Genomic DNA, 21,346 nt, shown 5'->3' with positions numbered 1-21,346 from the left:
ATGCTAACTTGGGCGGTTCTGCCCCCAGGATGTAGCAGCATCTTTGTTTAAACACGTGTAAAGAATGATGAGATCTCCACTCCCTTAGGAGAGGGTAACAGAATTCCTCCAGGAATAAAACTGTAGTTATTTAGAAAGATGCCTGCTATGGTCTGAATGTTTGTGTCCTCCCAAATTCATATGTTGAAACCCTAACACCCAAGATGATGGTATTAGGAGGAGGTGGGAGGTGATTAGCTTATGAAGGTGGGGCCTTCATGAATGGGGTTAGTGCCCTCATTAAAAAAACCCCAGAGAGATCCCTTGCCCCTTCCACCATGTGAGGACACAGTGAGAAGTTTGTTTATGAACCAGAAAGCAGGTCCTCACGAGACACAGAATCTGCTGGTGCATTGACCTTGGACTTCCAGCCAACAGAACTGTGAGAAATAAATTTCTGCTGTTGATAAGCCATTCAATCTACGGTATTTTGTTATAGCGGCCCAAATGGACGAACATAACACTCCACTAAATCAAAGCAGCTAGGAGATGAGGCTCAAGGAAATTGGGCAAGTACAATTTGTTCATTGCCCTGGGAAAGGAGGGAGAAAAGGAAAGCAAGGGGTGGGGGTGGGGGTAGACCAGAGAATGAACAGAATGTTGTAGAATCTGTGTGTAGGGAACTGGGGAAGAGGCTGAGTTCTGTGCCTTGGGGTGATGTGACAGAACGAGATCTGACAGCACAGATGTGACCCGAAGCACAAGGAAGTGAGTCTAGAACTGGCAGAGATCACAGGGCAGAGCATGCAGCTGCCATAAGCCACGGAGCTGGGATTTCTGCCAAGCGTGACCACACAGATGAGGGGCAGGGGCCCCGGGCGACACTTCAGTTACACATACTTCTGTCTTCTAATAATAGATGCCATTGATAAGAGTAACTGCTGAATGAATCGAGTACTTATTTTGTGCACTGCTCCCATGTTAAATGCTTTACATACAGAGACATGTTATCTCTCTTTAGTCTCTGCAGTATCTCTTTAAGGAAAGCACTACCATTATCACTGTTTGGCTGGTAGGAAAGCTGAGGATTACTGGATTGAGAAAGTGCTTGAGGTCACGTGGCTGGGGAATAAGGAGCCACGGCTTGGGCGCAGGATCCTAAGCAGCGCTTCTCCCCGCTGACCTTGCTGCCGGCTGATGGACTGTCATTGTTTGTGTGCGAGCTGGCTGTACTGCTGCCTCCTCCGGGAGACTCGATTGCTCCATGTTTAAGAAGCAATAATGTCAGGCCCAAGCTTGTACCGGGGAGGGGAGGATGTGGAAGCGGGGGGCAGGGGGCGGGATGGCACACAAACAAGGCAGCTGATGCGCTTGCCATCTTCCTGAGAAGGGAAAGACTGGGTCGAGAACAGAGTCCAGGAGCCCATTCTCCAACCATAGGACATTTTCCCTTAGTCACGGCACTCAGAGGCCTCTCGGGGTTGGTGGTGTAGAAAGCTGAGGAGGATTTTAAAGGGCAAATAAGAAGAGTGATGAGGTGGGACTTCCCTGGTGGTCCAGTGGTAAAGAATCTGCCTTGCAATGCAGATTGCAAGGCACTCAGAGGAACAAAAAAAAAAAAAAAAAGAGGAGAGGAGGCCAGAATGCAATGCAATGCAGATTGCAAGGCACTCAGAGGAACAAAAAAAAAAAAAAAAAGAGAGGAGGCCAGAAGGCAGGGGACGAGGTTGATGAAAACTGAGCTTGGGAAGCGGTTACCGAGAGCGCGTCCTGCAGACTGCGGTCTCCTGCTCGCCTTGTCATCAGACAATTGTAAATAAACAGCAAAGGGCAGTGGTCATCAGAGATGTATCTGGGTCACCTGGGGCTTCTGATTCTCGTGGGGTCCTCAGGTCAGGGAGACCATCGGCCTGGGGAACCTCAGTGGCCTCATTTGAGAGGAATGAGTTCTCTTAGCAAGAACTGCAAGACAGTGTTGGGGGAAAGCAATTATGTTTGCAAGTTTTCTGAGTGTTGAGAGGACAGAGTGAGGGTTGGCTATATGTCAAGTGAGAGATCTAGAGGAAGTATAGGAAAGAGCCGGAAAAAAAAAAAGAGAGAGAGAGAGAGAGAGAGAGAGAAGGATCAATCATAAAATGAAATTCCTGAGGCTGACTTGGATGCCAAAGACGGCACATTTTTTTGCCCGAGGAAAACATTCTTAATACAGCTCTGGGGATGGTAGTTCCCTGAGTGATACAGATTAGTAATCAAATTATTTTTGAGGCTGATAAGCCCATCGACAATGCTGGCACTCGGCCCCATCATCTCACGGACGGGGTTCGGCAAACGCCTTCTCTTCTCCATCGCCTCAGCCTTTGTGGATACATTTCAAGAACCGGGGGCCAGCGAGGGCCAAAGTAAACAGGTCTTGGTTTGTTTTGGTTTCTTTCAGACACTCATTGTGATTCAGCAGACATGGACTGAACTGGTCCTCCACAGACCCATTGAAGGGGACACGGGCACCATGCCTGTGACCTGCAAGGTTTATAGTCTAATTGGGAAAGATGATGTTATGGTCTCAATGTTTTTGTGCCTCCCCCATCCATATGTGGAAGCCCTAATCACTAATGGGACTATACGTGGAAATAAGGCTTTTAAGGAAGTAATTAAGGTTAAATGAGGTCATAAGTGTGGGCCCTGATTGGATAGAGTTAATGTCCTTATAAGAAGAGGAAGAGAAACCAGAGCGTGCTCCCTCTCTCCCTCTCCCCACCCCCCCCTTCTCTCTCTCTCTCTCCCTCCCTCTCTCTCTCTCTCTCTCTCTCTCTCTCTCTCTCTCTCTCTCTCTCTCTCTCTCCCATCTCTCCCCATCCACCAAAGAAAAGGTGTGAGAGGACACGGCAAGAAGGTGACCGTCTCCAAGCCAGGAAGAGAGCCCTCACCAGAAACTGACCGTGCTGGCAGCCTGACTTCAGATTCCCAGCCTCCAGACGTGTGAGAAAATAAATGACTGCTGTTTAAGCCACCCAGTCAACTTTGTTATGGCAGCCTGTGCTGACTCAGAGGGCACACACATAATAAATGACAAAATAAGGCAGGAGGAAAGTGCTATCAGGGTCAGGAAGACAGCTTTGGGGACAGAGAGGATGGTGAGATGAAGCCAGCCTGAGGGTGCGGAGGGGAAGGGCTCCATGTCAAAGTCCACGGAGACACGGCAGGTATTTCAACCAGGGTGGGCATCAGAACCGTTCTGGGAGCGTTAAGGACAAAACAGAGCAAAGGCAGAAAAGGAAGAGATGCCTGCCTGGGTCTGACTGCAGACAGACACAGGAGCTCCCAGGGTCTCTAATACACACCCCAAGTAATGGAATCGGTGCTACACAAAGTGTGGTCCTTGGACCGCCTGCATTGCCATCACCTGTAAACCTGTCAGAAATGCAAAGGAAGTTGGAGTCCAGTAATCTGTGCTTTCGAAAGCTGTCCAGCTGATTCTGATGGCACTGACAGTGGAGAAGCACCACTGTCAGCTATGCTGGAGGATCTAGATTGCTTCTGCCCTGAAAGTTCTGCAAAGTGCATGCGTCCTGGGGTCAGGAAGTCCTCTGCCCACTCGTCTCTTTCAGCAGCTGATGAGATTTTTATATCTTGTTTTATTTGAATACTTCCGGTGCCCCTCATTTTCACAGGCATTGGAGACCATCTCTAAATTTGCACTTTTTCCTCAGCTCTTTTCCCCAAAACCTCCTCCATCCGAACAAATGTCTACTGAGCACAAGTTTCATATCCTGACATTTGCTGGAATAGGATCGGGAGACATAGGTGCATGAGACAAGGTCCCCGCCTCACCCCAGTCCATTGAGCAAGGCATGTACTTGTGAAAAATAAATTTATCTCACGATAACATGTGCTTGGCATAAGTGGATGGTACAGCCAAGAGCTCTGGGAGGAGGGGGGCTTGGGGAAGGCGGGGTGTGAGCTTCTGTCCTGTACCAAGTCCCTTTCCCTCCACCAGAGTCTTCTGGTCCTGAATGTCTTATACACCCCGTAATACCTGTGGGATACCCTATTCCAACTGGTGGGGCAAAAAAGGATGCCTGGCTGGCCCCCTGCTTTGCAGCAGGCGTCCTCTCCCTAGATTCCCCGTTCCTGTAGCTTGAATGCTGTCTCCCCCACCGTACTTCCCCACTGAAGGCAGGCCAGTTCTCGTTGCTGGCCAAGCCCCTCTCTGTCCTCTCTGCCCCCTCCTCACTGCACGTGGATGTCCAGAGGAAGGAAACAGGAAGTAGGCTGTTCCTCGGGGCCAGCCCTCGCCACACCCCTCTCTGGCCAGCCAGCAGTGTGGGTAGCTGCGACACCCAAGCTGACGACAGAAACTCCGGGCCTTTGGCATGACAATGCTGGCAGCCCTTGGCCACACCCCAGAAACACCTGTCTACGGGGTCTCCAAGCCAAACCCCTCTCTGTGCTTGGCACAAAAGCTGCTCTGACCCGGGGCCAGAGTTCTCTTTTCCAAAACAAAAATCTGACTCGCTTCCCTGCTTAAATACTCCTATAGCTACACATCCTATAGATATGCTCTCTTATCTATCCTGTCATCACTTCCCGTTGGTAGAGAACAAAGTCCAGTGCCAAGCGACCATGATGAAGGGCCTCTCTGCATCCTTCCAGCTTTATTCCCACAACCGTGCGGCCAGATCCAGCCTCCCTGAGCTGTTCACAACTTCCCAAACAGGCCACACTCTTTGATGCCTCATCTTTAAATATGCTGTGCTCTGTGCCTGGCAGGGCACCTCCCTGCCCTTTCTCTGCATAGCACACTCCTACCCATTCTTCAAAACCCTTCCCAGCATCAGCTCGTCAGTAAAGCCTTGTCAGCCTCCCCCTGGTAACGTTGGTAGCTCTGGGCTTTGTGCCTGTAAGGTGTTTGGCCATCCTCTCGCAGCCCATCTGGTTTTACTGCGGCTCTTTCATCTTGAGGATGGTCTCTTGTTCACTTTAGTATCCCCAGCACCTCGCCCAGCACCTGGCCCAAGGGAGGTGCTAAATGATGCGGAGCTGGACTTCAGATTCACACGTCACAGCCCCTGCTCCGACATCCTTAAAGAAGGAAACAACACTTCAAAGAGGAAGAATACAGATTCTTCTTCCCTGAAGAGGTTTAATACCAAGAGAAACATTTGCATGAGTGGTGGTGGGGACAGCTTAGACTCAGTGCCGTCATGGCACAGGAGGAAGGACTAGCTGTTACTGTCACTGGAGAACGCCGGGACCCCGCCTAGGAATGCACTCGAGTGGTAGGAAGGGACTCAGACTTTGCCTGATATACCAGACGTGCCCCCCTACTTCCCTTACGGACCACCACCCATGAAGGAAGGGGTCCTGCCCCCACCAAGGCTTCCCTTCACCGTCCCTCGCTCCCCGACCCCCAACTCCAAACATACATGCTCCAGCGGAACCGGGATGATCGTGCTGGGTCCAGCCTCCCTGAGCTGTTCACAGCTTCCCAAACAGGCCACAGTGTGGCTCCCCCCTCTGTGACTGCGGTGAAGGTCTTTCTAAAGAGCAGTCTCATCTGTCACTTATGCCCCCTCCAGGGTCTGGGCCTCGAAAAGCCACCTCTCGAGCTGTTGTCCATGCCTGTCACTTCTTCACACGTCTGGCCACAGTTTCCACTCTGGTCCTCTTGCCCGCCAATCTTCATCTTTCCTTTCCTCACTCTTACCCCAAACTCAGGGGTAAGAGTTCTCCAGCTCACATGTGTCTTCTTAAGAGAAGACTGGAGGGGAAGTATGGACAGGGCCGTCCCTCTCGGAGGAATCTGCTGATGAATCCCTAGGGAGTGTGATTTCTGAGATGGTCAGACTGTCCCACTCCCGAGAAGGGAGGGGGAAAGGCCTCCAGCGCCGGATACCCCCAGTCCTCACGCTAGTGGGAAGGGCAGCAGTGGACTCGAGGCCTGAATGGGGCAAACCCAAGAAAAGCCTTGCACCACATCATATCCCTAAAGGTCCTGCTCCAGCAATTTATAACCCTCAACCACTCAGTCACGTTATGTGGTCTTTGCGTTTCTCAACCACTTCCAGAAACTGGGCAGACTCTGGTTCTCCATTTTAGAGAAGACTAATAAAGAGTCTTTATTAGTCTTTATTAGCTGGTTTTCTCCATGGGAATAAAGACGAAATAAAAAGGGACAGATTGGTGTGGTTGCTTGATTGACTGTCTCACCAGCTTGCACTCCTTCCTTTGTTCATTCATTCATTCATTTATTCCTAAAGTTATTCGTCCATCCATCTATTTTCAATATCATGTATGCTCTTCCCCTCTCCAAATTATCTGTCACAAAAACAGGAAGTTTATATGCTAGCCCTTTTAGAATCTTTCATTTTATGGGCTGCTCTCATGATTACCCTATTTTGAACAAAAATATACGGCCTGGGAAAAAATATTAGCCCGACATCACTACAATAAATGCTAGTTTGGGCTGCTTACAAACGTCACCTGATAGAATTGTTTTTCTAAGAAAGGAAGCACGGTACTATAATATAGATTCAGTAACTTTGCTTGGGGGCATAGCCTCACAATTATAAGTGCTGAATTTTGTAAAAGATCATTTTTCAAAAAGCAATGCATTAAGTAGTTATACTGTAGACATCAAAAGGAAATACCTTCTAAAGGATTTGATTAAACATTTTTCCAAAGTGACATATGAATGGCCAATAAGTACATGAAAAGATGCTCAATATCATCAGTCATTAGGGAAATACAAGTGAAAACCACGACAAGGTACCACTTCATGGCCACTAGGATGGCTAAAATCAAAATTACAGACAATAACAAGTGTTAACGAGAATGGGAACGATCACACGTTGCTGACGGGAGTGTAAAATGGTGCAGCTGCTATGGAAAGGAGTTTGGCCATTACTCAAAATGGTAAACATAGTTATCACATGAGCCAGCAATTCTACTGCTAGGTATGTAACTAAGAGAAATGAAAACATATGCCTGTGCAAAAACTTGTACATGAATATTCCTAGCAGCATTACTCATAATGGTCAAAAAGTAGAAACAACTCAAGTGTTCGTCAACTAATGAATGGTTAAACAAAATGTGGAATATACATACAATGGAATATTAATTGGCAATATAAAGGAATGAAGGACCAGTACATGCTACGACATGGGTAAACTTTAACAACATTGCATTAAAAAGCCAGTCACAAAAAGACCCACAATGTTGCGTGATTCCATTTATATGAAATGTCTAGAATAAACAAATCCAAAAAACAGAAAGTAGATTAGTGGTTGCCAGGGACTGGGGGGAGGGGAGAATGAGGAGTGACGGCTGATGCGCCAAGGTTTCTTACGGAGTGATTAAAAAAAAAAATCCTGCAATTAGATAGTGGTGATGGTTGCACAACTCTGTGAAGATACCAAAATTCACAGGACCGTACAATTTTAAAGGATGAATTTTATGGTATGTGAATTCTATCTCCAAAAAGCTGTTATTAAAAAATATAAATAAACACTTGCTGGGTTAATAAGAAATAGCAAACTCTCTTTAGACTGTAGGGACAATGATATAAGCCAGAACACAGATGATTCAAAAAGGGGTTCTAGCGATGAGAAGGGCACTGATGTCAAGATGTTAGTCAGGCGCTGGCTGTTTCATAAACAGGGAGAGTTGGGGAAAAGCCATATTTTAAATGTAATGTATTATTTTATATAGTATGTGATTTAAAACATGCGTCACTAAAATCATATTAAATATTTTGAAATGTTTACAGATTTACATTAGCTGTTTTTTACACAATCCTCCTTATCAGGAGGCACACGTGTATATATCAGATGTCAACTGTCAGGCACCATCTGTCCCTCTGACTCTAAGTACAGACACGGTTCTGACCTCAACAGAGCTTACAGCCTAGTTCAACCGAGTTAAAACGGAGCTTAAGTTTGAGGTCATTTCTATGAAAGGTTTGTAAAATTGATTACGAAACCTGTGGGTCGTTCTTAATATTTGGTGGGGCCGTAAGTTCCTTGGAGCTCAGATGAAAGCTTTGGACTTTCTTCCCGTAAACATGTGAATTTGCTCAGAGGTGAAAATTATGCATCTTCTCCCAGGGCACTCATGTATGCAATCCCCCCTCACCCCTGGCACATACACACGCCATGCCCCAGGTTGTATTCCTTATTTTGATATCATTCTTTACTGAATCCACTTGCATCTAGACCCATTCTCCAGTGTATGTGTGTTTAGACTCATAAACAATGAAGGCTTCAAGAATTGGAGGCCTGGAGAGGATCCCAGATGATCTGGTCCCCCCGCGAGGCAGGAGGGTCCAGGGGTCACTGTGGAAAGGGCAGAGGGCCTGGCAGGCACCTGCCCTCCCCGCTTCAACCCTGGCAAGATCTACTTTAACCTGGTTTACACACTGGGCTTTAACCTAAGATCCATGTCGAAGAAAGTTCTCCTCTAGTTAAGAAGTCCCAAACCCCGTTATGCTAAGTACAAATGAAAACCCTGAGGCTTGAACTGGCCCACCCAGGTGACTCATCCAAGGTTACATGGCAGGAAGGTGAAGAGCAGTGACTTCCTGGGTCTGCTCCCTGGGTAGCGCTCTCTCTGTCGCCACACCTCTCCCTGGGAGTGAACACAGGTTGGCAGCTAAGCATTTAGCAAGCAGGTACAGGAAGGGTTTTACTAGACAGAGAATCAGGTAAAGAAAGAGGGAGAAGGTTCAGAGGCCACTCTGGGGACAACGGAGGGCCACCCTCTGGACAGCTCAGAGTGCAGCCACCACGGCAAGCCCCAGGCCTGTGCACAGGTGGGTGGAAGTCCAGGTCACTAAACTGCCAACCTCTGCCTTGCAAATCTCTCTCCTGTATCCCAAAAGCGACTTCACCCTCTACCAAGGCTCCCTGCCTTTTTTCCTACTCCCTGTTTTTCTCCTGTCATTCAGCCTGGCCAGAAGGGGCTCCAGAAGCAGGAGGATGAGGGGGGAGAAGAAGGCAAGGATCCAATGGGTTAGACACAGGAGTAGCTCAGCAAAGGGAGTATCAAGCTCCCGCTCTAAATCACCCACTCCCTCTCTCTGGGCTCTAGGAAACCTCCACACGCCCCAAGAGGCCAGGATAGCATCCCGAACCTGGGGGAGAATGCGGTCCTGCTCTGTTGCAACTGGCTGTTGTGAAGCCCGGCACAGGGAATGAGGAAGATCACATCTGGCCCTGGGGAGCCAGGCAGGAGCATGTAAAGAAGGAGGCACAAGGAATTCCCAATCCTTGGAATCTGAGGGAGTTTGGAAGAAGAACAAAAGAGTGGGAGGGGCTTGATCTGAGCCTGGGGGAGGAGTCTGATTGAAGAAGGTAGAAGGGGCTAGGTGGTCCAGGCAGGACAGAGGACTTGGGCAGAGGTTTGATGAAGACCAGTGGGCAGACCAGGCTAGCTGGGGTGAAGGGCTTAGTTTGGAAAGTATGGGGAAGTAAGAAGAGAAGGTAAATGAAGGTCAGATTACAGAGGGCGTTAAACAGTAAATGCAAGGGATCTGGATTTGCCTAGAGGCACAGGAGCTTCTGAGGGAACTAGAAATAAGGAGAGGCTCTTAGGTAACATCAGGTGATATTGGGTAATATGGGTCAGACTAGGGTAGGGGCATGGAAAAGGGAGGGAAGGAATGAGAGGCATGAAGAAAGAATTTGCAGGATTAGTGATGGGTAAGATAAAAGCAGAGGAGAAAGGGAAGATAATTCCAAGGTTTTTGACCTGAGCGTCTGGGAGAACTACAACTTCATGAACAGGAGGGATGCCAGAAGGAGACAGTTTGGTGTAAGAAAACGATGAGTTTAGTTTTCAACTTGTAACATTGAAGATGAGTTACTCAAGTGGAAACTCTTAGAGTTACTCTTACAGATTCTTGGAAGTGGAGAGCTGAAGCAAGGGAGGAGGGTCAGACAGGAGGGGGAGACCAGGAGTTGTCTGAACTGACGACGGTGGATAAGGGGGCGGCAGACTGAAGTGCATGACTCTCCAGGAGGCTGCTATACAGAGGCTGCCATGAGACCTCTAGACAGGCTGACACTTAGTGCATTGCTACCAAAGATGAGGTCCATGGGAAAGGGCTTACCTATGAACTGAGAACACAGAGGAAGGAGAAGATTAAGGGGAATGACAAATTACTTACATAACCTAAACAATTTGATGCTCCCATAAACCCTACATCTTTTAAATCCATGTAAGGACCAATTTCAACTCAGAGAACATAGAAGCCTCTGATTGACCAGCAGATATTCTCCAGGACCCACAAATCATCCCAGATTACAGAATTTATCCAGACTCTCGAGACTCCCACATGCCCCTCCTTTGAGGTCAAGCTCTTTACTCTCTGATCCACTTTATACACTGCTGCCCAAATCTGATCATGCCCCCTTCACCCAAGTTCATATCTCAAGAGCTCTCTGCAGCCTTTAGAGTAAAGTCCAGTGGCTCCCTACAGCCTTCAGAATGATGTCCAATCCCTTCAGCCACCATGTTTGAGCCTTATGTAAGTTTCCACCCTTAACTTAATCGCCCTTTGGTACTCTTGGCTCCAGCCAAAATGAGTCATTCAAATCATGCCTCGCCACCTCCCTTCTATTTACACTCTTTGACCACAACCACTGTTCCAAGTTTCCGTGGCCATACGCTAGATATCCTTTGGGAGCTTTTCCAAATGCCCCTTCCTCCAAGAAGCATTCCAAGACAACCCAGAAAGAAGAACTCTCTCTGTTCTCTGACCTCATATAGCACTTTATTGGTGCCTCTTTTATGGGACCAAAAGTCCCCATCTTGGCTTACCGTTATTTATCTTTATGTATTACATCCCCAAGCAGACTGTAAACTCGTTGAGGACAGATACAGTCCCTCAAACGCGGGGAAAGATTATATACTCTGAGTGACGAGGGGGCTGAAGGAGGGGAGAAATATTGAACAAATGCCAAGAATGAGTCACAGGTGAGAAAACTCAGGCTCCGAGGGGTTACATAACTAGGCAATGTCAACCAAGGAGAACGTGACAGATCAAGACTCAACCCACGTCATTCTGACCCAAACTCTTCATCCTTCCAGGGATCCTGCCCAGCAGTGCTTTATGAGGCATTTTCACATAAGCCAAGTGTTTCGCTCAACGACCCTATCAGGGATGCGGTACTATTTCTTCATTTTCAAATGAGAAAAGTGAAGCGACTTACCCAAAGTCACACAGTTAGCAACTGGAAGAATCTAGACCAAAGCCGTGTCTCCTGACCCCTGACCGTCTGTCCACTCACCCAGCCTGCCAATCTGCCAGCACTGAGCTGGGGGCTTGAGAACTTCAGCTCGGGACAGCCACTCACAGCTGCCTAAATGGACATGGCCATGTTTCCGTGCCCAGCATCCGTGTATATAGCAGACCAAAGGTAAACCGATGCCGGTAAGAGCATCTTCGAAGGTGCTGGAGTATCAGATCTCTGGTAACCTGCCTGGAGCTGGAACTGGGGGTGGGGAGAGCGTACACCTGAGCCAGGGAGAGGAGCTGGGTTCTCACCCCCAAAGCTCCGGAAGAACAAAGAGAGTGCTCGAGGCTAGGTGCGGGGGAGGACGAGACAGTTGACACTTATTTAGAAACCAGAAACACACGTGATGCTCCCAGTGGCAGGGACCAGAGGAAGGACGGTTCCCTCACCAGTGGGAAGTGGTACCCCTCCCCCAGAAGAGCAAAATCCCAACTCAGGGCAGAATTCCCAATGGGCCCACATGTGTCCCAGTGGGACTGCAACTACTGGGGAGTCTGAGAGGCAGCTGGAAGACCCTTAGAGAAGGAAAGGGCATGAAACAGGGGGACTGCGGTCCTGGGGCCCTCAAAGTTGTTGGGAGAATTGGCCTATTGAAGGGGACACTAGTCCACGAGTCAAGAACTAAACCCAGCAGCAAGCACTAAACTCCGGGCGAGAACATTCCTTTGAGCTCCTGTCCAGTGAGCGATGGTGCCAGGTTCTGCGTGGGTGGATTTCAGGACGTAAAAAGGGAAGAAGGTGACGGGAGAGGAGGAAAATGTTAGTGAACTGTCACCAGGATAGAAAAGGGGAAGGCGCCCCTTCCACGGCCTTGGTGGTGGTTGATTAGCTCTAATCACGTTGACCACTGCCTTTAGTGCTGGGCAAGGTAAGAGCTGGGTGGGGTCTGCGGCCCATCCGCAGCCCACCTAGAGGGTCACCTGGAGACAAAATCCTGCACTCCTATCAACCCACGCCTCGTGTCTAGGTAAAAAGTGCATCGGAATACGCAGTCTCCAGCCTGCTCTCTTAATCAAACCGTCATCGTGAGTAATAATTATACCTTGGGAAATGGCAGAGTGACTCAAAAGAGCTGCGCCCTGCCCCACTGCCGCCCCCTCGCATGGATCAGAGCTTCGTGCCGGGTGCCTAGAACCCCGGAAACCGAAGCCACCATTTTCCCCTGCCTGTCAGCCCTCTGAGCGCCTTCAGTGGCCATGCGGACGCCAGTGTCTGGTGGGCAGCAGTAGAAAGGCTCTTTGCTGGCTACAGAGCTATCAGGCCAGGCTGTCACAGACACAGTGCACTGCGGGTGGGGTGTGGGGAGGCAGGTTGGGGGCAAGAAGCAAATTCTGTCTTGTACCTGATGCACAGGAGAAGCCCACGTCTGCCCCTCAAAACACGGCCTTTTTCCCCAGGGGGGAAAAAAATGGCCCTTCCCCACCAGCTCAGATCAACTCAAAGTATGAAACAGAATGACAAGGAGAGCTACATTCATTGCGTGCCTACTGTGTGCCTGAAAAAGGACTGAATGTGTTATGCACAGCCAAGGTTATTAAGCTGGTGCATAGGGCCATCTGGGACATTAAAATACTGGACTAGTCCACCCAAGCTTGTGAATGTCGCCCCCCCACCCCCGCCGCCAGGGCCCTGACTGCCTGCCTGCCTCGTCCACCTCCTAGGTTCCCTGTGACCACTGGCACAGCAGGCTCAGTTCTGTTAGATCCCTGCCCACGCCTTAGTGGCTGTTGATATTTGGAATATTACTCCTGGTATACCTTCAGAAAAAGCCCTGTCATCATCTCAGAGACGAGTAAGAGAGGGCTACACGACTTAGCCAAGGTCATACGATGAGACCCAGAGCCAGAGCTGGAACCCAGGCTGACTGACCAAGTCCGGGCGCTGGACCACCGGACCACCAACCACGCTAATGTTTTGGAGACTCTCACCACTCTCCCTGCTCCTCCCCCTTTACCCTAGAACTGGCCCAGAGTCTAAGAGAAATTCTTGATCGGGGAGCCAGCAAGAACTTCTGTTAATTACCACCCTTTCTGCCCAAGGACCTCAGCAATTGTCCATCTTTATTCCGGCCACCTCAGAGATCCATTCATCTGGGAGGCCAGGGCCACAGAGTCCCGAGCCTATGAGCCTTCTGGGCAGGGAGAAAAGTAGGAATAGGACACCTACCACTCGGGGTTCACCCAAGGGACGCTTCCTCCCCTCGCCTGCCTCAATTGTACTTTCCTTAACAATATTAAGAACACATGGAATGACTGCCATACCCTGGAGGGCTACATGCTGAAGGACATACTCTTCCAGGGTCCTCCGAACAATGGGAAATGGGTGTGAACTGTGGTAGGAAGATTTAGGCTGACACAAGTGGGGGTTTGTGTCTGTGAGGGATGAGCGATGCTGGGACAGGGGCTTCGGTCCCTGAAGATCTTCTGTAAATTGGACACTACTAAGTCCAGGCTAGAGTTATGGGATGAGTAATGTCCGCAGAAAGATCTTTTTGGTTCCAGAACTGCACCTACATCAACAGTCAGTAGGAGTGGAGTGCCATTTCCATTGAGATGGTAGTAGGTGTCCCCCAAACCCACTAAAAGGGGTCTACAGTCAAATTTAGGGGATGCTAGTAAGTCCAGCGATACAGGTGTCTTTTCTGAGGAACTGACCATAGCCTTGATCATACAAATACGCAGGACGAATCTCCGAGAGTGGGCTCATTGGAGCGTTTCACCAGTGCAACACCTGTAACTATCTCATGGCAGAGAGTTTCTCCGAACACTGTGTGGCAAACGCTGCTCTAAAGAACTGGGGACAAAATGCTTACCACTGGGCAGGGGGGTAGGGAGATTTAGCCACTGGAAAGAGGGACCATTTGTAACCCAGTGGTTTCCACAAGGGAAACACACTTTCCATTTCCTCTTTCTCTTAACAAATTCTTAACTCCCTCCAGGTTCCCTTCTAGGAGGCCCCCTAATTCGCTCTTATAAATGCCCCCCATTAAAGTGAAAACAAGGCATCCTTACTTCTTCTACCCCTGAGCTCTATTTTTCTAATAAGGTACTCCTTATAAAAACGGGAATATTGACAGCTAAATTTTATGGTGCATTTGTCTGTGTCCGTTGTGCTTAGTGTGTTACCTGGATTCTCCCTTCTAATTCATTCACATTTCCTTTCAGTTAATTCAACTTTGAGTTATGGCCACCCCTTCCCCAGGGTCTTCCAGGGCATCTGGGAAGGAAGTCATTGACAAAGCTGAAAAACTGCCCCAAGCTCTCCCTTTCTGCTCAGGAGCCAACCCACTGTCTCACTAGGAGAAGGACCTCCACCACGTACTTCCCCTGCAACCTCTGAGTGCTCAATAAATATAAACAAATAAACGAGCCCCAAGCACTTCAGGGATGCTACTTTGGTTACCCCTGTGAAAGCGCTAGGAAGATTAACATCTACCACTTTTTCTTCAGCACTCCCTGGGCAATTTACATACGTTACCACGGATCCACCCCACAACCTGAACGAACAGATACTCTTATCCTCATTTCTGAAAAGAGATTCTGGGGTTCCAAGGAGTGAAGTGGTTTACGTAAGGCCTCACAGCAGGCAAGTGGCAAAGCTGGCATTTGAATCCAGGTTCACGGGGCTCCAAAGACAAGGAACTGTCTTTCTTTTGATTTTAAGAAATAACATGCTCAATCAGTGAAGGAGCCCCAAAGTGGAATCTAGGAGGATTGGTTACAAGATAATATGTCCTGGGCGGCGGGCGTGGGATGAAGTGGGAGATTGGGATTCGCATATATACACTATTGATACTATGCATAAAATGGATAACTAATGAGAACCTACTGTATAGCCCAGGGAACTCTACTCAGTGCTCTGTGGTGACCTAAGTGGGAAGGAAATCCAAAAAAGAGGGGATATAAGTATATGTATAGCTGATTCACTTTGCTGTACAGCAGAAACTAACACAACATTGTAAAGCAACTATACTCCAATAAAAATTAATTAAAAATTAATAAATTTTTAAAAATAATAAAAAAAAGAATAAAAAAGATAATATGTCCTGAGACTGTTCCCTTGGTGCCTGGGCACTACCTACCCTTCACTTCCCAGCACTGTAGCATCCTCAGCTTCCCCCTAGAGGACAGGTGCCAGATAAAATACCAGATGTCCAGCTGAATTTGAATTTCAGATAAACAGTGAATAATGTCTTGGTATAAGTATGCCCCAAAGATTGCACGGGACATAGTTATACTTGACAAATATTCATTGCTTATCTGAAATTCAAATCTGAGTGTCCTGTATTTTCTTTTTTTTTTACATCTTTATTGGAGTATAATTGCTTTACAATGGTGTGTTAGTTTCTGCTTTATAACAAAGTGAATCAGTTATACATATACATATGTTCCTATATCTCTTCCCTCTTGCATCTCCCTCCCTCCCACCCTCCTATCCCACCCCTCTAGGTGGTCACAAAGCACCGAGCTGATCTCCCTGAGCTATGCCGCTGCTTCCCACTAGCTATCTATTTTACGTTTGGTAGTGTATACTTGTCCATGCCACTCTCTCACTTTGTCATTTGCTAAATCTGGCGGCCCTGCACCCTTGAGTCAAGTCGGAGGCTGCTGGCTCTAGGGCCCAAGTGACAGGAGTTGCCATGGCAGCCAGAGCAGGCCCTTCTGGAGCTGTCTCTCCCACCTCTCCAGCTTCAACTCACCCCTGCACTCTCCACGTGCTGAACACCCCAAGCTACTTTCAGTTTCCTGGGTTCATCCCGCTGCTTCTGGCCTCAGGTCTCAGTACTTGCTGTGCCCTATGCCGTTTATGCCCCTCTTTCCCTCCCAGGCTAATTCTACCAATCCTTCAGGTCTCCACTTAGAGTCACTTCTGCCAGGAAGCCTTCCTGGACACACTGACCGGCTCCACCCACAGCCCCCAGCACTGGGCTGGTCAGCACCTGTTCCCTCCCTCCCCACGGCACTGCTCGGGGCGCAGGGCTGGGTCCCACACACCCTGGTCTCCCATGCCCAGCGCCAGCACCTGGCCTCAGGTAGGAAGTCAGCCAATGCTTATTGAATGAAGGAATGAGAGCAGAGTGTCATGCCAGAGCTGATCTCTCCATGTGACTACTTCCCTCCCTCCTTCCATTTTCACACACTTTTTTGTCTCTGCTTCCTCTTCGCCCTCCCCCAGAGGAGTTGTGAAAGGCTGGGGTTAGGTCCACACCTGCATTCCTTGCCCTCAAGGGAGGAGCCTCCTTGTGTCCCTTCCCTGATCTTTTCGAACCAACTGCCCCGAGGGCTCACGTCCAGCTGTGGGTCGGGGGAAAGCTCTTCCTCTTCTGGTTTCTGAGCGCCCCTGGCGAATGCCCCCTGTGTGTCCAAAATTTGGCTCTCCTTCTCCCCGCCCTGACCCCTTGGAGAAGCCTAATTGGATTGAGCTCCAAGCTTGGCGTGTGGGGAGACGCAAGTGTCAGATGGCTGACGTTTAGGGCAGGTGGTGGGGCTCGGTGGGCTCAGAACAGCACCCATATGTTGCCTGTTCACCCACCCAAGGCTTTGCCCACGCACAGCCTGACAGGAGAAGGCGGCACAGAACTTAACCCTTTAGGGGCATTCCGAAGTAATGTCACAAAGACCCGGGGTGGCAGCGAGCGTTAACTTTAGTCCCCACAACACACAGGCACTCACACACACACACACACACACACACACACACACGCACGCGCACACACGCACGCACAGAGTTCTGCTTCTACCCCCCTGCAGAGCCCTGCTTGCTTCCAGTCGGCGCTTGATTCAGAAGATGCCCTCTGGGGAGCGGGGAGCGCAGTGGGGTGTGCGTGGGAATGTGAGCAGGGTGGGCGAGCTGAAGGGCACGGCAGGGGGCAAAGGAGGAAGCGGCAGAGGCTCTAAGGCAGGAGTTGAAGAGTTGGATTCTGAAAGCTCTCTGGCCCGACCTTTAGAGGCAGGCGGCCTTTCTGTGCCCTCCCATCACCCCCCCACACACACACACCCATCCTCCCCTGTCTGATAAGAGAACTAAGAGGGAAAAACACCCTTTCGTCTCAAATTAACTCCAAAAATGGAATCCCTCTCCCTTCGCGGAGGGCTCGCCGGCCCCGGGAGCGCCCCACGCCGCAGCGCCCACTTCTGGGTCTGCGGCTCCCGGTCCCGTCCGGGTCCCCGCAATCCCAGAGTCACCCCGACCCTCCCGCCTCGTCCAGCCTCCACCTTCTGGCTGGGCGCTCAGCCCCGATTGCGATCGCGGGAGGGGACTCACACGGAGCGAAGCGCCGACTCCGGCGGCGGCTCCTCGGCTCGGCCAGGTGCGGCGGGGCGGCGGCAGGTGAGGGGCTCTTCTTAAGGGGTGCGCGGCGGCTCCGGAGGCCTCCGCTGAGAAACAGCGCTGACAGGTTTGTGTTTTCCCCTCTCCTTCTCCGACTTAACCACACCCCTGCTGCTCTCCTCCCCACTTCCTTAAGGGGTGGGGTGTGTTGTCTGCGGTGCCGAGCGTGTGCCGCTCCAGCCTCTTACCATAAACTCTGAAATAGACGCCGCCGCCAGTTTCCGGAGCTGCACGTGCCCAGAGATGGGGGGCCATCTCTGCCACGCCCCGACCCTAGGTGGGGTCTTCTGCTGTTCTGTGCCCGCCCCCGCCCCCCGTGAGCAGTTGAGCCCCCATTCCTACCACCCCTCCCTCTTTCTTCCTGTCCACTTGGAAACTTCGGGAGGCCACACTTAGAGGCTGGCGTTTCCTCTTAGCCCCCAGGTATGTTTCAGAGCTGGAGACTCACCTGCCTGTCGCGCTCTCAGCATCAGTGTCCCTCCCGGTCTCTTCAAGCCCTAAAGTGCCCAGGCCCTTTTGGGGGCGCCAGAAATCAGGTGACTATCACCAGGAGCTTTAGCAGAACTGGTCGAGGGGCCTGAACACCACGGACCAGGTCCCTGCGCTGTACCAGCCAGGACAAGAGGCACAAGAATAGGCATAGAAACTGGACAGCCTTTCTCACCCCATCTCTACATCAGGCCACTTGGTTTGTTGCCTAAATCAAGAGGCTGGTTTACCTCTTCACTCAGGCCAGCAGGGCAGTGAGAGTCAAGGCACTTAGCAACCCCTTTCCCTATCACTAGAAAGATTCCAGACTTTCTCCTGAGTAGGAGGAGGTGAACCGGGCTTAACATAAGGTCAAAAAGCTGGTGTGTCACAGTGTTGCCCCACACCCTCAGGGCTCCTCTCCAGAGCCCTCACCCCAAACTTCTTCATTCTGTATCCTGTGAAGGGTTGGGATCTCCCACAGTTCTAGAGGATGCTATTCACAAAGACGTCTCTGAGGGTGGTGCCCCCTGGCGTTGTGCAGCCACATGTGACAGCCCTGCATACACTATACTCACCCCCAGACTCTCTCACCCCCCACCCCAAACTCAGCAGACGGGTCACCCCAGGAGAAAAGCCAGCATTTGGTGAGCATGTCTAAATGCCAACCACTGTGCTAAGGAAGCACTCCGTTTACATTTCATCTATGTTTACGTTTCCTTTAATTCTTCCCATTTGCTGAAAAGAAAACCGAGATTAAAAGATTAACATGTCCAAGGCCACAGAATCAGAAAATCAGTGTTCATCCAAGTATGATCAGTGGACTACCTGTAGCTTTTAAAATGCAGATACCTGGGACTTCCCTGGAAGTCCAGTGGTAAAATCCCACATGCAACGCGGCCAAAAAAAAAAAAAAAAAAAAAAAAAGCAGATACCTGGATGCCACTCCAGGTCTACTGAAAATCAGAATCTCTGTGCCTGGGGCCCACTCACTCACTCAGGGTAACTTACAACCCACCTGACGGAGCTCACGGACTGCTGGAGCTCTGACTTGTTCATCCCGTCCACCGATCAGCCGTGTTCTCAGCACCAGGTAATGCCAGGGTCTGCAAAGCAGTGAGAAGACATACAAATAGGTATCGAGGGAGACCTTGGCTAGGGCTTGGGCGACAAGGCAAGTCAGATGGGGTGAACTGGAGTTAGCAGGGGACATATGGGGGAAGATGAGGCACCAACCGACCACTGTGAGGAAGATTGTCAGCCGGTGTCAGCAAGCAGGTGGCCCATCCGTCTTCCCGTGCATGGGAATGAGGTGATGAAGGTCCAGCAGTGTGGAGGTTGGGGACCTGCGTGAATTGTGGAGAGTCTGGTGCCCCGTGATGACAGTGGGAACTCAAGAGCAAGGCGACTCCAGACTGGTTTAAGGAAAGGTGAGTTTGCGTATGCTGCCTTCATGTGGCCAAATCCATGAACTACACTCTCACTGGGTCCTAATTCAGGGAAAGAAAAGTTTTCAGATATTCAAAATTTTGAGGTTGTTGAAGTCTTCAGCAATCTTTTTGAAGCTCCAAATATCTAGCTCCTAGAATCGTAGCATCATAGGTTTTATTTATGAAAGAAGCTTGAGAAACTCCCTGCAGTGGATGACTCCGTCTTCAGGTCTTCTTATGCTCTGTCCAGTGGTGCGCGTGAAAGGCTAAGGTGACAGGGTCAAACTTACTTGCCTCTAAGGAAAACCTATCAGAAACACTTTCAGGAGCCTGGAACTCTATATAAAGGCTCTTAAAAATTCTACCCATGGCTCTTTGTGGGTTGGGATAGTGACCTATGCCAGTGAAGAAGAAAAAATTTCCCTTCTATCTACTTCTGTCTGTCTCAAGCCGAGACAGTGCAATTGTGGGAAGCCCTGGTTGGAGGTGGGGGGAGAAATGTGGGGCTGGTTCAGCAGGAGAAGGAAACTATAATAAAAAAACACTTCGAATTTTCCATTTAAATGTTCCACCCTCACCCCAGGTTCAAGTCTTCAACCCTGCATCACATGGCTCCCCCAACACAGTCCTTTCCAGTTTTCCCCATGAGTGTCAGTAACATTATCCCAGGAACCAAGTGTTAAATCCCGAATCACCTTTGACTCTCCTTTATTACCCCACAGCCATTCTATCTCTAGGTTCTGGGAATTCTTCCAATCATTTTTCCTATTCATCATTTTCTTTCAAGTCCTATTGCCCCTACCATGGTTCATGGTCTGTTTGTCTTATGCCCAGACTTGTGAGGGTTCTCCTAACCTGACCCCCACTCCCATCCCAAAAGGAGCTGCGACTGGAGCTCGGTAAAGTGGTCTGAGCTGGTGATGAGCTTCTGGTTGGCATCTGAAACCACAGGAATGGATGAGATGGTCTGGGGTGGAGTAAGAGGGAGCAGAGATCTTAAGGTCAGGCTCTTGCCAGGAGCAAACTTAATGAAGAGGCAAAAGTTGGATGGGGCGGGCTGATGAGTGAATTGGAAGTGAAATCACGGAGGCAGCATGTCTTGGCTGAAGGAGGACTTGAGAGATGCGGGTGATTGAGGGGGCTGTGGGTTGAAAGAGGGCTGTTTAATCATTTGTTTAAGATGCAGGTTTAAATGCACATGGGAAGGATCCAGTCTAGAGGGAATACGTGACCTTGGGCAGGTGAATCCCTCTCTCTGAGCTCATATCTCCTAATCTAGAATAGAAGACTAAGGACTACCCGCTCTGCCTATTTCACAAGGTTTTGTGATGCCCAAATTAATAAGTATGAAGATGCTATAAAATGCTATAGTTATTATTTTTAGAAGTGATAGGAATTAAATAGGATAGGATTAGTGGGGAGATAGTACATATGTATCTGTTATATAGGTAGTTTGTCAAGTGTTCACTGTGACCAGAACTTTCATCCATCATCTAATCTTCACAACAGTTGAGGTTGATAATAATATTCCTATTTTATAGAAAGGAAAAGGAGGCTTGGAGAAGGTAAACAAAAAATTTGTCCACCCCTCAGGTGGTAAAGAGCGAAGCTGAATCCAAACTCATTAATAGCAGGGCCGTGATGGTATGTAATTAGAGTCTCTCCATTATGGACAATGGAATTAAATCACATAATATAAATTTACTATTTCAATAAAATTCATTTTAAAAGGACAGTATGGTTATAAGTGTTCAGAACAAAAAAAAATTAACAAACAAAAAACTTATGGGCACAAGGACTAAATAATTGAAGTTACTCACGACCAAAGGACATCTATCTCTAATTTAA

The 21,346-nt window shown here is 49.3% G+C and overlaps 1 protein-coding gene across 5 annotated transcripts in view; it reads right to left on the bottom strand.

Moving 5' to 3' along the window:
* Positions 1-17,766, bottom strand: part of PTK2B (protein tyrosine kinase 2 beta) — a 128,803-nt gene extending 111,037 nt beyond the window's left edge. The window contains exon 1 of one of the 5 annotated variants that reach the window (XM_067745217.1): positions 17,535-17,766. The gene's annotated coding sequence lies outside the window, so the exon portion shown is untranslated. The remainder of the gene's footprint in view (positions 1-17,534) is intronic. The other 4 variants (XM_067745212.1, XM_067745214.1, XM_067745215.1 and 1 more) reach the window with 4 other exon arrangements.
* Positions 17,767-21,346: the final 3,580 nt, after the last annotated feature.

This window comes from Pseudorca crassidens, chromosome 7, assembly GCF_039906515.1.
Source record: "Pseudorca crassidens isolate mPseCra1 chromosome 7, mPseCra1.hap1, whole genome shotgun sequence".
Lineage (NCBI taxonomy): Eukaryota > Metazoa > Chordata > Mammalia > Artiodactyla > Delphinidae > Pseudorca > Pseudorca crassidens.
The sequence above is the reverse complement of the archived record's forward strand: the minus strand, read 5'-3'. Positions and strand labels throughout refer to the sequence as shown.